The sequence below is a fragment of the Trachurus japonicus genome, chromosome 10, assembly GCF_045865225.1.
Source record: "Trachurus japonicus isolate A0001 chromosome 10, Traja_1.0".
In the NCBI taxonomy this organism is placed as follows: domain Eukaryota; kingdom Metazoa; phylum Chordata; class Actinopteri; order Carangiformes; family Carangidae; genus Trachurus; species Trachurus japonicus.
In genome coordinates this window covers 371,084-389,866 of record NC_140916.1, presented here as the reverse complement: position 1 = coordinate 389,866, position 18,783 = coordinate 371,084, and positions in this window count along the sequence as shown.

Here is an 18,783-nt window from a genome sequence, read left to right as displayed (position 1 = left end):
TTGAACGCGGAAGTGACTTCACTTTTCAGACCCACAACTGTCCCCTTGGGTGAAACACAGGAGTGTGCAAGGAGAGTGTGGAGGGAAAACACAGGAAGTAACACTAGAACAAAATGCACAAGAACAGAACTACAAAATAAAACACTGGAATCTGGAGCCGGAAGGGCTTCCTACTGGACACTGGAATCAGGAGTCTGAAGGGCTTCCTGTTGGACACTAGAATCAGGAGTCTGAAGGGCTTCCTACTGGACACTGGAATCAGGAGCAGGAAGGGCTTCCTGTTGGACACTGGAATCAGGAGTCTGAAGGGCTTCCTGTTGGACACTGGAATCAGGAGTCTGAAGGGCTTCCTGTTGGACACTAGAATCAGGAGTCTGAAGGGCTTCCTACTGGACACTGGAATCAGGAGCAGGAAGGGCTTCCTGTTGGACACTGGAATCAGGAGTCTGAAGGGCTTCCTACTGGACACTGGAATCAGGAGTCTGAAGGGCTTCCTACTGGACACTGGAATCAGGAGTCTGAAGGGCTTCCTACTGGACACTGGAATCAGGAGCAGGAAGGGCTTCCTACTGGACAATGGAAACAGGAGCAGGAAGGGCTTCCTACTGGACACTGGAATCAGGAGCAGGAAGGGCTTCCTACTGGACACTGGAATCAGGAGCAGGAAGGGCTTCCTGTTGGACACTGGAATCAGGAGTCTGAAGGGCTTCCTGTTGGACACTGGAATTAGGAGTCTGAAGGGCTTCCTACTGGACAATGGAAACAGGAGCAGGAAGGGCTTCCTACTGGACACTGGAAACAGGAGCAGGAAGGGCTTCCTACTGGACACTGGAAACAGGAGCAGGAAGGGCTTCCTGTTGGACACTGGAATCAGGAGTCTGAAGGGCTTCCTGTTGGACACTGGAATCAGGAGCAGGAAGGGCTTCCTACTGGGCACTGGAAACAGGAGCAGGAAGGGCTTCCTGTTGGACAATGGAAACAGGAGAAGGAAGGGCTGCCTACTGGACACTGGAAACAGGAGCAGGAAGGGCTTCCTACTGTACACTGGAATCAGGAGCAGGAAGGGCTTCCTGTTGGACACTGGAATCAGGAGTCTGAAGGGCTTCCTGTTGGACACTGGAATTAGGAGTCTGAAGGGCTTCCTACTGGACAATGGAAACAGGAGCAGGAAGGGCTTCCTACTGGACACTGGAAACAGGAGCAGGAAGGGCTTCCTGTTGGACACTGGAATCAGGAGTCTGAAGGGCTTCCTGTTGGACACTGGAATCAGGAGCAGGAAGGGCTTCCTACTGGACACTGGAAACAGGAGCAGGAAGGGCTTCCTGTTGGACAATGGAAACAGGAGAAGGAAGGGCTTCCTACTGGACACTGGAAACAGGAGCAGGAAGGGCTTCCTACTGGACACTGGAAACAGGAGCAGGAAGGGCTTCCTACTGGACACTGGAAACAGGAGCAGGAAGGGCTTCCTACTGGACACTGGAATCAGGAGTCTGAAGGGCTTCCTGCTGGACACTGGAATCAGGAGTCTGAAGGGCTTCCTGTTGGACACTAGAAACAGGATCAGGAAGGGCTTCCTGTTGGACAATGGAAACAGGAGAAGGAAGGGCTGCCTACTGGACACTGGAAACAGGAGCAGGAAGGGCTTCCTACTGGACATTAGAAACAGGAGCAGGAAGGGCCTCCTACTGGACACTGGAAACAGGAGCAGGAAGGGCTTCCTACTGGACATTAGAATCAGGAGTCTGAAGGGCTTCCTGCTGGACACTGGAATCAGGAGTCTGAAGGGCTTCCTGTTGGACACTAGAAACAGGATCAGGAAGGGCTTCCTACTGGACATTAGAAACAGGAGCAGGAAGGGCTTCCTACTGGACACTAGAAACAGGATCAGGAAGGGCTTCCTACTGGACACTAGAAACAGGAGCAGGAAGGGCTTCCTACTGGACACTAGAAACAGGATCAGGAAGGGCTGCCTACTGGACACTGGAAACAGGAGCAGGAAGGGCTTCCTACTGGACACTAGAAACGGGATCAGGAAGGGCTTCCTACTGGACAATGGAAACAGGAGCAGGAAGGGCATCCTACTGGACACTGGAAACAGGAGCAGGAAGGGCTTCCTGTTGGACACTGGAATTAGGAGTCTGAAGGGCTTCCTACTGGACACTAGAAACAGGAGCAGGAAGGGCTTCCTACTGGACACTAGAAACAGGAGTCTGAAGGGCTTCCTGTTGGACAATGGAAACAGGAGCAGGAAGGGCTTCCTACTGAACACTAGAAACAGGAGTCTGAAGGGCTTCCTCATGAACTGTAACATCTCGCCATAGTGCACGAGCTACAAGCTATGTAGCGTGTTCAAACCAAGTTCCTGTTGGTTTAGCGTGTGAGCTACTGGCTGGTATTTACCAACAATGGTTTTCTTTATCTTAAGAAGTCGCTGCCTGCTGTTGATTGGATGCTGCTTCCCGGGCGAAGGCGTCTGTTATTTGTTGACTCGCCGACTGGTAAATAACCTAAAGAAATCTTAGCTAACTTGCTAGCTCTTCTTCTTCTCCTCTGGCAAAATACGACCGCATTGCATTGTGGTATATGGGAGTACATTGTAGTGTAGTGCTCACTTACATTTGCTGTGCATTGTGGGTATTTTATAGTCCACTATATACTATGCACTTTTAGTCCACACTTATTGCAGTTTGTTTCATTTCTGAAGACTAAAGTTGAATATCATTATAACTTCATAAACAATAATTATCTTCATAATTCTGCAGTAACTTCATGTTTTCAGTCTGTTTTTCTTGGTGTGTTTTCTCACACGAACAGACGACCGACATAAATAAACTAACTTCACCAACGATGAACGGGACGGTTTTCTTTTTATAACTCAGGAGAAAGTGGAAGTGAAAAGTGGAAATGCAAAGGAAACATGATGAATATTTAAACCATCATGACAGAGTCATCATGGCTCTTTATGTAAATCCAGAGGAAAAGTTCCACCGTGGTTATTTATAGTCACAGCAGGCTGTAATTGGCTCCGGTCGGTGTTTGGCCAGGGGGGGTCGGGGGGTCGGGGGTTCATCTGCAGGTTCATGGGTCTGATGGAAAAACCTTTTGCATTTCAATATGTGGAGTGAAACTGTGGAACAGACTAGCGGAGGAGCTCAGACAATGTCCAACCATCAGCAAATTCGGTAACACTTTACTTGAATAGTTATTCATCAGATTGACATAACACTGTCATAACCATGACATAACAGCTGTCATAAACATCAATGAATACTTATGACAGCTGTCGTTAAGTGTCATTCAATAAGTTATGTCACTTTTGATGCAAAGTTGACATTGTTTGAGATGTTTTTGTTATGAGAACTTGACGTAATTTTTAAAGTTTGGCCATTAGGTCTGCTATGACAGTTTAAATTGTCTTTATGTCAAGTTGTCAGAACAAAAACATCTCAAACAATGTCAACTTTGCATTAAAAGTGACATAACTTACCGAATGACACTTAACCACAGCTGTCATAAGTATTCATTGATGGTTATGACAGTGTTATGTCATGGTTATGACAGTGTTATGTCAATCTGATGAATACCTATTCAAGTAAAGTGTTACCGCAAATTCAAACAGCGGTACAAACAGAAGGTATTTACAAGGTACAGGGAGGAAGAGGGCTATGACAAACATTAAGGTTTTCACACTGCTGCCATACTTGTCACTTATTGTATTTATTTTGACACAAGCAGTCATGGTGTTGTTGTTTGTTGGTGATTGAAAAACAGGATATACAGGAAGTAAGATAACCTATAGTACTAGGTACTAGGTGGAGAAGGGGTAGGAATTAATAAGCTAATGCTTCTTCCTACTCCTTTTCAAACATACAAAGGTTTTTATCGACTAGTGCTTCAAGTCTAATATGTTATTCACATGTTTGAAATAAAGTATTCATTCATTCATTCAAAAACTGTGGCTACAGAGACTCGTCCTCCAGGAGGGAGAAGGACACGGAGGAAAGAAACAGTCAGTTTGGATTACTGGATCATTTCTCTAGGTTTCTGCAGCTCCTCCTCCTCCTGGTCTGCAGGGAACTCAGGAAAACTGCAGCTGTAAAACTCAACTCCAGTTTACATATTTTCGTTTCTCAAAATTACCATTTATTTTCTGTAGTGTTACCAGGTAAAACATGTCTATTTACCAGGTAAATAAGATGAAAGTGTGCTGTAAAAGAAAGCGTGGCTTCTTTCCACAGTATTACCAATTTCTTACTATGTAATTAAACCAAAACTGCAGCTGTAAAACTCAACTCCAGGCTGAAGTTTATCCTTGATCGCCAGCACAGAGTGGGGACGCGGTGTCTCTGGTTCAACAGCTTTTCTTTAAGGGATAGTTCACCCAAAATTGAAATTTCTCACTCATTATCTCCTCCCCCTCATGTGGACTATTAAGGGCTGGGAGAAGTTTCAGAGTCCTCCGTGGCTTCTCTGAGTTACAGGGGGTCTCGGCGTAGCAGTGCATGTCCATATGACGGTTGCAAATGGATACCAACTGTCTTCGTAACAAAAAGACACACCAAAAAACATCCAAATACCTCCATGCTGCTCGTATGTAATGTCCGTCTTGTGTTGAAGCCCTGAAATGCGAAATTGTCTTGAAAAAAATTAAATAAGTCTATATTTCAAGCTTGTTTGTAGCGGAAGCTTCTCGAAGCTCCTCTTCCCGGTTCGTCAAATTTGGATGAACTGGGAAGAGGAGCTTCGAGAAGTTTCCGCTACAAACAAGGTGGGTGAACTATCCCTTTAACTTGATTTCCAGGTTCGGTTCTGGGCAAAACACAGATCATGTGACGTGGGACGGATCATGAGTGAAAACAAAACCTTCCGACTGCAGTGACGTCTGCACCACATCAACCCTTTAGTGGTCGTTCACACATCAAGTCTGGATCAGTCAAAATAAAACTGATGAGTCTCAGGTAAAACGTTTTTTTGTGGGCGCTACCCACACGTTTAGTTGTGTTGCTCATTCCACCAACGCACAATCTCTAACAAGTTGTACCTCGCTGTAAACACTGCAAAAACTCAAAATCTTTCCAAGAATATTTGTCTTATTTCTTGTCAAAATGTCTCATTTATAGTCAAAACTAATCTCTTTCCACTTAAAATAAGACTCGTCACCTAAAAAATTACTTGTTTTTAGATCATTTTCACTTGTTTCAAACTAATTTTCACTTGAAATAAGTAGAAAAATCTGACAGTGAAAGCAAGTTTTTTTTGTGCTTGTAATAAGAAAGAAAAACTTGCTCCACTATCAGATTTTTCTACTTATTTCAAATGAAAATCTGCTTGAAAGAAGTAAAAAGTGTCTAAAAACAAGCTGCTTTTTAATGTGATGAGTCTTATTTTAAGTAGAATGAGATTGTTTTGACTAGAAATAAGACAAATATTCTTGGTAAGATATTTGAGTTTTTGCAGTGCAGCATCCGGTGACTAAAAACCTTAACCCAGTTTAAAACAACAGAGGGCTGGAAACCCTACATACATCTGGTATAAATCTGGATGAAAGTCAAGCTGTCCGACCTGACCTTACCTAGGTTGTGTTTCTGCTCAGGTGTGTTATGTCTTCAGCAGCATCAGAGGAGCTGCTGAACTGAACGCTCCGGTCTCTGCAGCTGAAGGTCAGTGTGTCCACAGACAGACAGACAGACAGACGGAGGCTCCGGGAAACGGCTGAACTCCAGTATGTTTCATATCAGAGCAGATAATCGATGTCGGCTATAGGAGCAGCAGCAGGAGGCCATCACACTCGGAGCGGAGGAGGAGGAGGAGGAGATAAAGAACTACAGGACGAGGCCACGGTAAATCTCAAGCTGTTATTTGATTTGTGAGGAGGAAAACTCACAATATTACTGTAGCTACAACATGGAGCAGCAGCCGTGGCCTTTACCTGGCGGAGCAGATCAGATTATAGCTCTTTTATATGAAATAGATTTCTCCAAATGGAATAAACACAGAGTTACAGCAGCGTCTGTCCATCTCACTGCAGCGTTTATATGACAAACTCCTCTCTAATCATAATCTGTCTCACTCTCTGCAGGCAGCTCCATGCTTTTCTCATTCTCTTGGTGGTTTTCATTCGGCCTCGATGAAACAGAGTGTAGAGACGACTGTGTAGGAAAGAGAGTTTCAAAACAAACCCACAGCTTTAATACCGTTTATTACAAGGGTCTGTTTTGATTTTATTCTGAAGTGATCCATGAGAAGATCACAAACAAAAACCATCTCAGTGTAGTTTTCCATCTCAGTTTCTCTCTGGAGCTCTAGAAACAACAGGTCGCTGTCAGCCAATCAGAAGAGAGGAAGAGAAGATTGGAGCCTCTCTTCTGATTGGCTGACTGTTTTCTAAAGCGATCCAATAAAAACACATCATGATTATTAACAACACGGGTGAGGGATTCATGCTTTATTTCAATGTATAGTTTTCTGTGTTTTATACCGTCATGTCATTTTGACTCTGCTCTATTTTATGATTTTTACACTGCAAAAACTCAAAATCTTACCAAGAATATTTGTCTTATTTCTAGTCAAAACAAATATCATTCTACTTAAAATAAGACTCATCACATTAAAAGCAGCTTGTTTTTAGACACTTTTTACTTCTTTCAAGCTGATTTTCACTTGAAATAAGTAGAAAAATCTGATAGTGGAGCAAGATTTTCTTTCTTATTACAAACACAAAAAACTTGCTGTCACTGGCAGATTTTTCTACTTATTTCAAGTGAAAATTAGTTTGAAACAAGTGAAAATGATCCAAAAACAAGTTCATTTTTATGTGATGAGTCTTATTTTAAGTGGAAAGAGATTAGTTTTGACTAGAAATGAGACATTTTGACAAGAAATAAGACAAATATTCTTGGTAAGAGTTTGAGTTTTTGCAGTGTACCTGTCTCCGCTGCAGCCTCACGTCTCCGTCCTGGGATGGATGGATGAGACGGATGAAGCAGGTTGCCATGGTGACGACCTGGTGAAGTGTTTACATCATCAGTACAGGTGTATAATTACACAGCGGGTGTCACGTCGAGGGTTAAAACACTGTGCACTAATGATGCATCGAATGAACTGATGATTACAAGAAGTCCAGTCTGACGCGAACACACACACACACACACACACACACACACACACAGTCGGTGATTAACAGCAGTGGCGCCGCCAGCCGGAATCCTGTACGCACTGTGCGTACAATTTTTTTCATAGGTGGAAAAAAAAAGAAGCAATTTTGTTTATTTTGAGCGGGTGTGATAAAGACGCTTGTTGTTTGTAACAGGCTAAACGTGCTGAGTTCATTGATTGTTAAACCAATCAGTGGAAGCCTAACGTAAAAGCCAGTGATTGTCGTTTACATCATGTCATCTGTCTCTTTTTGATTTCTGGCGCCTGTTTACACTACCGCTATGTGATGATTACGCCCGGTCCAGTATAGAAATGTCAAAAAGACAGTTGAGCCTTTTCCAGGCATTTAAAAAAAAAAAGAGAGATCCAAACCCACGATCACAAACACGCAGCAGAGCAGCGATAATGAAGGTCTCTCCTCTCTAGCTCCAAACTCACTCGTCTGCACCGCGATTATGGACTCATAAGTGCCGATTCCAGGTTGAGCCCCCACTGGGGGAGCCTCGGCCCATCAGCTGTGTGTCTGTGGGTATGTGTAACCCGTATGTGTGTAGCCTGTGTGTGTTAATCTCTCACGCGCTCTGTTAAGATGAATCAACACAAACCGCTGCAGAGCGCGAGCCTGGCACAGAGGTGCGCGCTCTGGCGCATCTGGCACAGTCGGTTAACGGCACCGAAAGGAAACTGGCTCCGCTCCGCGGCTATTTCGCGTCCGACGTCTATGTTAAGCACATGTTGTTATTGATATTGTAGCGTCCGACCCGACGTAACTACAACAACATAACACAAACTTATCTGACAGCTCTCACTTTTTCCTCTGCTCCTCCTCACTCACCTACACACACTGTCTTCCTCACACTCACCCCGGCCCCTCAGCTTCTCATCCAACCATACCCTACCTGCCCGTACACATTCACAGTCAGTCAGGAATCACACAACTTAAACAAGCAAACAATATTTTCAGTTGTGCAGTATATTATGACAAGTCCCATTGCTACGTGGCATGATGGGCACAGCGACCCTCCCTCCCCCCCCCTCCCCCCCGAAAAAAAAATTGTTGCAGCCTATTTGCCGTTTCTGTGCGTACATTGAAATTGAATCCTGGCGGCGCCACTGATTAACAGAAGACTTGAGTTGCATCGAGCAGCAATAACACCTGTGATTTGTCTTGTGATGACAGGTCATCATGATGAAGACTAAACACACTAAACTGTTTCATTACAGATGATAAACCTACAAAGTCTTTTATATTATTTAGTTACTTGGTCAATTTGAATATTCCTTTGTTTTAATCACTTGTGACGTATTTGTGATGTATTTTAATGTCTAGACCTTGTAATTGCATTTCAAGTTTCGGAGACACCCAACCTCTCACTTTCTCATGATATACTCAAACCCTTTTGTATTTTAAATTGCGTTGATTAGACTAGGACTGACCTTTCTTTGCAAGGAAACAAAAAAAGCTTGTCGGCCGACGAAGTCTCTGTTTCATTATTCACCAACAGCAAACGGCTAAAAACTTCCACAACATACTAAATAATATAAAATAACATAAATACCATATACACAGTATTTATGAAATCTATTTTCTAGTAACTACATTGAAGTTGTGTGTGTGTGTGTGTGTGTGTTTGTGGCCTGAGTGAGCTGCCAAGAGAAATGATTCAATCAGAACAATGGCGACCCTCTCATTAAAGACACGCGTAAAGACGTAAAACATACGACAAATTCAACAACTTCATCACTGCAAAAACTCTGTCTAGTCAAAACTAATCTCTTTCCACTTTAAATAAGACTCATCACCTAATATTTAACTTGTTTTGAGATAATTTTCATTTCTTTCAAACTAATTTTCACCTGAAATAAGTAGAAAAATCTTTGACAAGAAATAAAAACTTGCTCCACTATCAGATTTTTCTACTTATTTCAAGTGAAAATCTGCTTGAAAGAAGTAAAAAGTGTCTAAAAACAAGCTGCTTTTAATGTGATGAGTCTGATTTTAAGTCGAATGAGATTAGTTTTGACTAGAAATAAGACAAATATTCTTGGTAAGATGTTTGAGTTTTTGCAGTGTACAGCCCCCAGTTGAATTTGCCCGCAATCGTCCTCTAAACATCTGGACGGCGACATGAGGATCTTTGTTTCAGCAGCTCAGTCAACATGAAACATGCAACATGAGAGTCTGTTGTTTAACCAGGGAACAAACACACAGAGACAGGAAACACATCACAGAGGGAGAAGTCCTCCTCCTGGTCCTCATTTAGTCGTTTATCCCACATCCGTCCGTGTTTCCTGTGAGCGCTGAGCAGAGGGAACGGCCCAGAGAGCCGCTGAGCCGCTGAGCCGCTGCTTAATGAGCAGCAGTGTTACTGTTAATGTGACGACGTAGCGCTCTGCTCTGCTCTCAGTCTGGTGGCTTCTGGCGGCTGCTCTCTCCCAGGATAATTGGCCCGGTGGATGATGTTACGTGATGTCCGGATACTTTCAGCAGCTGTTTGTTTGGAGTTCAGAGGCAGAAACTGTTTCACTCATTTAAATTAGACCAAAAAGGCTGTCGTACAAGACGCACACAAACACAAACACACACACACACACACAGAGGCAGGAGACACAATAGCACAGGATGGTGTGTGTGTGTGGTGATTAGTAAACCACTGCTGGAAGGAAGTTAAGAACTTTGAAATTTGTGAATTTAGGAAAAACAAAACTGTAAAAGTGATTCAGACGGTCGCCTCGATCAGGTGGAAACCAGCTTTATTCACAATATATCACATATCATTTAGTGGAAGTAAGACCATTCAAACTTTTATCATTTTTATAGGATAAAACATATAGGTGTTCATCAGATTGACATAACAGCTGTCATAAACATCAATGAATACTTATGACAGCTGTGGTTAAGTGTCATTCGGTAAGTTATGTCACTTTTGATGCAAAGTTGACATTGTTAGAGATGTTTTTGTTATGAGAACTTGATCATTTTTAAAGTTTGTCCATTAGGTCTGCTATGACAGTTTAAATTGTCTTTATGTCAAGTTGTCAGAACAAAAACATCTCAAATAATGTCAACTTTGCATCAAAAGTGACATAACTTACCGAATGACACTTAACCACAGCTGTCATAAGTATTCATTGATGGTTATGACAGCTGTTATGTCAATCTTATGAATACCTATTCAAGTAAAGTGTTACCGGAAACGGTAGGAAAAACAAAACTGTAAAAGTGATCCAGACGTTAGCGTGCGGTGGATTTTCACGTGTCCTGACCCAGAGAGTCACTTCAAACCCAGAGAGGATGCTGGGAATCTGTCGCCTCGATCAGGTGGAAACCAGCTTTATTCACAATATATCACATATCATTCAGTGGAAGTAAGACGATTCAAACTTTTATTATTTTCATAGGATAAAACATATTTGTCTCGCAAGAGGGACTACAACGACATATGTTAAACTGAAGTGGCAGAGAGAGCTGGGTGTGAACATATCTGATGATGAATGGTCACATATTTGGAAAACATCATCACGTGTTTGGAGATTACATTGCTGGAAAAATGTAATTAGATTTTTTATAACACCCAAAATTAGGAATAAACATACTTCATTACCACAGCCATGTTGGAGAAGCTGTGGAGATGTAAATGTGAACCATTCACATGTGTTCTGGCTCTGTCCTAAAATCACCAAATTCTGGGAAGATGTTCATTTAGTTATAGGCAGAACTTTGGGTTATGATGTATCCAAGTCTTGTACATTATTATATCTTGGTGTCATTACGGAAAATGTTGCATTGAAAGATTATAGATACATATTGAAAATGATGTTAGTAGCCTGTAAAAAGGCAATTACAAGAAAATGGTACAAGACAGACCCACCGTCACAGGAAAATTGGTTGAAAGTTATGGACGAAATCCATATTATGGAACAACTGACTTATAAAATAAGGACTCAAGAGGATCAATACTGCCGGAAGTGGGAGAAATGGACTGAATACATAAAAACGACAGGACAAGGACCATCACATTGACATTGAAAAAGGATCAACCTGTAGAAGCATGGTGATCCAACATGTTCTTTTTCACATTTTTGTTTTTTTATTTGTTTCCCCCCCACCCCCTTCCCTCTTATATAATGTTTATGCACTGCTAAAGAAAAACAATAAAAAGAAAGTATAAAAAAAACTACATTTGTCTCTTCTCTGAGATTTGCAATCTGAAGCAGGTTGAAGGAGACTCATTCTGCCTCTTTTCCACAAATTAAAACAGTTCCCAGGTGTTTTAAAGACGTACCGTAAAGATCAAACATCACAGCCAGGGTGTAAAATTAACTTGTTACCTCATCGGCCATCGGCAATTCTCTCATTTTCGGGGCCGGAGGACAAGACAAAATGTTACACTGCAAAAACTCAAGATCTTTCCAAGAATATTTGTCTTATTTCTAGTCAAAATGTCTCATTTCTAGTCAAAACTAATCTCTTTCCACTTTAAATAAGACTCATCACCTATAAAAATTAATTTGTTTTTAGATCATTTTCACTTGTTTCAAGCATATTTTCACTTGAAATAAGTAGAAAAATCTGCCAGTGAAAGCAAGTTTGTTGTGCTTGTAATAAGAAAGAAAAACTTGCTCCACTGTCAGATTTTTCTACTTATTTCAAGTGAAAATCTGCTTGAAAGAAGTAAAAACTGTCTAAAAACAAGCTACTTTTAATGTGATGAGTCTTATTTTAAGTAGAATTAGATTTGTTTTGACTAGAAATGACATTTTGACTAGAAATAAGACAAATATTCTTGTTAAGATTTTGAGTTTTTGCAGTGTAAAGAGCGTCAGAAAGTGATATTTCATAATACGTCCCCTTTAAATCAAGTAGGTATCTTGAAAGCAGTGAGAGTCTGGTGTTTTAATTGTCTCCACAAAGGCGACAGTCGGAGCTGGAGGCTTCTTGTTCTCAGGTTGTCAGTCCATCTCTCCATCCCATAATCACAGACATACATCATGTCTCTGTATCTCTGACAGAACTGGGCACAAACATTCAGGGGGATTCAAGGACAAACTGATTCAATTTTGTGCATCAGACGGTCAAAGGTCGGGGATCCCTCTGACCTCACCATCACAACGTTTTGGCCTCGTGACAGAAACGTCTTCATCACACCTTCAGAGGTCAGAGTCTCTGCAACCTCACAAAACACTTCTCAGACACGACGGCAAATATGACAAATGGTCCAAAGTTTCAAACTTCCAGGGTCGGCCCCTGGTATAAACCCTCTATGCAGTTGTTTAGGGCCTCAGCCGTCAGGTGGGGCCACATGATCAGAAGGTACTGGGGTTCAATTCAAGTCATTTTAACACTGAGGTCGGCGCGCGCGTTTACGCGACGGTCTTGATATGTTTTTGTTTGTATTTCGGTCATTTTACGCCGTAGAAACGCGGTTTAACTGCTCCCGTGACCGAGGGACGGCTCTCCTCTTTCAAATACACCCGCCCTCGATGACCTACGTTATTCACAGCCAGGGTTTGAGAGCCAATAACAAATATTTTTGTTTGAAGAGGAAAAAAAGCTAATTTCTCATTTTAAAAATCTGATGAAGCTTTGAAGTCAATATTCAGCTTCTTTTATCTCACATTTAAGACATTTGGTGAAAATAGAATGCCAGAATGACAACATTTATGCTCAAAAGGCGATTTTACAAAATTTCATTTTAGACTTGTTTTCTACACTTATCTTTTACTGTATTCATATCCTATTTGAAGCACCAAAAGAGTTTGTTCTCATTACCGAAGGAGTGTTTTCACAAGGGATTTGAAATTTTTCAGAAAATTTGGCCTAAATTATTTATTTATACAGTGTTCTAGGACAAATTGGCCTCAGTGTACTTAGAGCGGAAGATTAAACATAAAACACTTGAGTATTGTTACATCTGTCTATCAAACATGTCTGTATTCAGTTTTAAGCAGTGTGTGTGATTTGGTGTTTGCGCTTAGAGTGGGCCACAAACAAAAATCTTGTTTAGGGCCACCAAAATGCTAGGGCCGGCCCTGCTAACTTCCTTTCCTTCGGCCTCATGTTCACGCCGTTCTGTCGTCAACAACTGAACTACACAGCTGGTAGATGATTGGCTGTTCACCTGTCACTCGTATCGTCCAGGGTTATGAGTTAAGCAATATTACCGGAGAGGGTTGTACTTTAACGAGGCTTGTACATCTCTGCATGACTCAATGAGAGCCTGAAATGTGCGGGGCGACTTTCTCGACTAAAAAACAGCCCAATTTCCAATCCTGGGTAAGAGATGATGCAAACTCCTGTCAATCATGTCAAATCTGGGATGTACTATTGTTTTTCTAGGGTTTTTTGGTTAGGGTAACAGGGTTGACATAAAATCAGGGGACACCGATAAATTGGTAAATATTTATAATAATTAATATATATTATTACCAAAAACACTGTTTTACAATGAGACCATACTTGAAACAATATGTAAATGTGAACATTTTAACATTTTGCCAACATTTTACAAATTAAAAGTCCTGTTGACGTACAACAACAGTGAGGGACAGGCCAAAAACCTCACCCTCATCAGCATAAAAGTCATTTTAATTGTTTTAAATTATATTTAATTGACTTTAATTTGATGTTATAGTAAGGAGAGAAGACATGGTAATGTTATATTTTTAAATTACATATTAATTTGTTGTTATCGTAATTTTATGACTGATTACTTCTTGGGGACGCAGAAGTTACTGATTTCATGGAATGACCCCCATACATTTACAGGGGACTTTCTTCATAGGAGAAGTATTCCTTTCCTACTTGTCCGTCTGTAAGGTACAAGTCGGTTATATACTGTAATTTCAGCCTCGTGGCTCAAAGCCTTGATGAGTTATTTTAAAAAAAGCATTAATTAAAGGTCAGATATGACCCTGAGCGGTGACCTTTGACACTTCTGAAGGTTGCAGCGGTCTGAAACTTTGCTCAGTGGATGCCCCTGACCCCCTGATACACATACTGTAAGTTCAGTCTCCTATCTGAAAGCGTTGATGAGTCATTCAAGAAAATGCATTACGAACGCAGGCCTTTAAGTTCACCTCACACCCTTATTGGTGACCTTTGACCTTTCTGAAGGTCGGACTGGTCTGAAACTTCTCACAATCAATGCCCCACACCTCCTGATAAACTTACTGTAATTTCAGCCTCCTGAGTGCTCGCCATCTCCACAAAAATGGACTGAACTGCCCGAAACTTGGCCTGTGGACTCGTGATGAGACCTGTCAGAGCCAAGTTTTGAGATAACTTGCACTACACTTTCTTTCTTGCACTAGAAAAAGTGAGAAAAGGAGAAAAAGGAAAGTGAGAGGACATGGGGAACTAAACACCAGGTCAGGCGAGAGCGCCGAAGCTGAGTCAATGTTGGATTCTATTAAGACCCTTAGACCCTTGGGAGAGCTAACTAGCTCTGCAGTGGTCACATCACGACGTGGCCAAAAGATCCCAGCAGAAGGCCCTCTGATGTGCAACATAGCCAAAAATCATGCCGAAATTCCAAGAGCAAGTCCTTTGACCTTGCCTGAGCTTGTGTGAGCTTTTTTCAAAGTGAAAGGCCAAGACCCTACCACAAGGCAAAGACAGACAGTGTTTGTGATTCATTTTAGGCTTCTCCTATGAAGAAGAAGCCTGTTCCAACTGGTCAGTTACAAAGTCTTTCTTTAATGTACAAATCAGTCACATCATGTTATGTTTGGGCTACTTCTCCTATAAAGAAAGTAGCCTGAAAATGTAAATTGGGCTATGGTACTTTCTTGAAACAGCCCAAATTTAACCGGTTCATTTTCTTTAAGTACTTGTCGGTCAGTTACAAAGACTGTAAAAGTTAGTCACATGGGTTCAGTTTGGGCTACTTCTAATGTAATTTTTATTCTATCGCTACCTTTTACTATTTTTTGTACCGTTGTGTCTGCACCTGACACCACGTCAAGTTCCTCGTGCTGTAAACTGACTTTTACTGCTCTTGGCAATAAAAATATTTATGATTCTGATTCTGATTCTGAACATAAAAAATAACATTGCATAATAATAATCATTCATTTGTTATTCTATAGATATTAAAGTCATTACATAACGTAATTTTATGTGTTCCCCCTTTATCTGGAAAAGTGTTGGATTACATGTTGGTAATACCGGTACCGATACCAATATGTTGGTAATGGGTACAACACTACCAGGTTCTGCTGTTCCTCCGGTTCAGGTTTAACCAGCAGTGAAAGGTGAGTTATTCATCTTATTATGACCCTTAACATAAAAAACTGTCTACAGAAAGGAAGAAGTAAAGCTCATCCTTCATTATTCTTCTGAGGAGCTCTAAAGGGCAGTGGCGAGGGAGGAATGATAACCTGTAAATCCACTAAAAATGTCCCAAGACTACAACAGGAAGTGGACTCAGGTCTCAGTAACTGGTCCTCAGAGCCGGTCGCCGGGCGGAAAAGACGCTCTGAGGAGCTGAGGCAAGGCAAGGCAATTTTATTTGTATAGCCCGTTTTTTACAAACAGTTTGTCTCAAAGGGCTTTACATCCCATCATAACAACATCCTCTGTCCTTAGACCCTCGTCAAATTTGACGAACCGGGAAGAGGAGCTTCGAGAAGCTTCCGCTACAAACAAGCTTAAAATATAGACTTATTTAATTTTTTTCTGGTCAATTTCTCATGTCGGGGCTTCAATACCAGAGGGACATTACATACGAGCAGCATGGAGGTATCTGGATGTTTTTTGGTGTGTCTTTTTGTTACGAAGACAGTTGGTATCCATTTGCAACCGTCATATGGACATGCACTGCTACGCCGAGACCCCCTGTAACTCAGAGAAGCCACGGAGGACTCTGAAACTTCTCCCAGCCCTTAGTCCACATGAGGGGGAGGAGATCATGAGTTAGGAAATTTCAATTTTGGGTGAACTATCCTTTTATTAAACTACAGTTGGTGAAGCTGTGTCCACTCTGTCTGCCTCCAACCAGGTGAAGCTGCAGAGCGTCTCCTCTCGCCAGCATCATCACATTGTAAATGTCCTCGTATAATCCACCCCCCCATCCTACACACACACACACACACACTCATCCTACACACACACACACACACACTCATCCAACCTCAACCTTGAGTTATGGCGTGGCCGCCGCTGGCAATCACATTAAGAGGCACATTTCTTCATATTCACACACACAGGGGACCGCGTTTAGCAATCTGCTTAATTTAGCCAGACTGATGAATTGTCCAGCTGCACTCTCAGCCTACCTCTCTCTACCCTCTCTCTCTCTCTCTCTCTCTCTGTCTTTACTCCCCCTCTCTCCCCCTCCCCCTCTCTCTCTCTCTTATCTTGTCCCTCGGCCCTCGCTCCCTCGCTCGTCTTCCCCGCCGTGCGTCAGCCGCTCGTCCTTGAGACGGCCGGCTGCTTCGCTGCTTCGCTCCACGCTCGGTTGAAATGTCAGACAGACAGTCAGAGTGACCTGCAGCTGTAGCTACCTGCACACACACACACACACACACACACACACACACACACACACACACACACACAGAGACACACACACACACACACACACACACTCCTCCCCACCGGCCAGAGGAGCCAGCTCAGGTGTGCAGCGTGAAACAGAGCGAATCCACAGCTCGACAGAAGCTGAACCGGACCAAACAGAACCAGCAGACTGAACCAATAATAACTGATGCTGCGTTCAAGACGACTCGGAAAGTCAGAAAAAAAAACTAAAGAGCTCCGAGTTGTAAAAAAAATGAATTGAACGGCGTCGAACTCTGAAATTACAGGTCGGGAACTCTGGTATCATATCAGAGCTCCGACTTTCTGACTTGACGTCACGACAACATCAAAACATGGCGTCATGCCCTCGTCTTTAACGGTTAGAATTTAGACATTAATTTGTTGAGGTTTGAGTGCATATTTTTGTGTATTATTGCAGTAGCCGATATGAAATACGTTTATATTAAGCTGTGATTGTTGTACGGTGTGAAATTGTGTTTCCTCATATGTGACGGAAATAAGGTTTAACTGTTGTCAAGACTGTAACATTATATGTGCACTCATCTGCAGCGTCTCCTCTCCTCCTAAATAAACATAATTGGTAACACTTTAGATTAGGGAACACATATTCCATTAACTAGGTGCTTATTAATATGCATATGTTTTCAGGTTTTCGCAGAGTTAAAGCAATATTTCAAATATTTCAACAACATACCTGCAAATGCTTGTTTCCATTGAAAGGTGTGTTTTTTTTTGCATGAGCTGTGATTCTCTTGCTGTAACAGAAGGAACTATTGTTGGTTATTCAACCTGCTTCTCCAGCAGCAGCAATTAGTTTTAATTACCAGTTATTTTAATAAAACTTTGGCGTGAGGTCCAATCATTCAACTCAGTCTGATAACTCAGGCGGTGTCACACAATAACACGTCCGACTGTGTGAATAACCAAACAATAGTTCCTTTCATTACAGTCACCAGACCAGACTTCACCAGAGTTACGGCTCATTCACAGAAAACCATTTCAATGGAAACACCTGACAATTGTTTACATTCTACTTCCGGGTAGAAAACCAGCTGTAATGTGAATGAGATCAATAGTAACCAACGAGAGTTTAGCTATATATCATATTTTTCACGCCCTATCACCGTTTAGACAAATCTGAAATGATTGAAGAAACATTACTATTTCTGTGTGTGTGTGTTTTGTGTTGCTATGTGTTGTATTTATTCAGTTTGGGGGAATCACAGTGTCTAGAAAGCATCAGTGGCTCAGCTGACACAGGGACAGCTAACGGTAGCTAAGCTAACGGTAGCTAAGCTAACGGTAGCTAAGCTAACAGCAGGACGTCAGCTGTTAAAACCCTCCCGTTGTGGGACACGACATGAAACTACTCCAGTTAGCTCAGTCATGTTGGAACTCAGATATCCGCTGGAGAAAATATTTGTTCATGGAGCGTTTATTGAGTCACTGAGTTATTAAAGTTAAACAGGTAGCTAACCGTTAGCCCGGCTAATCTATGATAACCATGACTAATTACAAAAATGTGCACACAGAAATAGTAATGTTTGTCCAATCATTGGTTTTATAAACTTTACAAACATCAGATTAGTCTAAACGGTGATATAGTGACATGAAAAAGTAGATAAATATAGTGAAACTCTCGTCAGTCACTATTGTTCTCATGCTGGTTTTCTACAAGGCGATTCATCCTATAGAAATTGTACTTTTTTGAAATGTGAGAAATAACCGTGGAAGAAAATGGATGGATGGATGGATGGAGAAATAAGACTTTTCAGAGATCAGAGATGTGTCAGTGAGTGTTGTGTTGACGGTGTGAGTGTTGTGGTGTTGGACCGACACGTGGGTGGTGAGCTGCTCCGTCACCGTGATGAGACGAGCTGCAGCTGCTGAGTTGCAGGTGGTGAAGCTGCTGATTAGCGGTGAGCAGCACCTGTCACCTGTCACCTGTCAGTCAACTGCTGCTGCATCAAACCACCGGCTGCTCTGATGATGATGCTGCATCAAACTGCTGCTCTGATGATGATGCTGCATCTCTCTGATGATGCTGCATCTCTCTGATGATGCTGCATCTATCTGAAGATGCT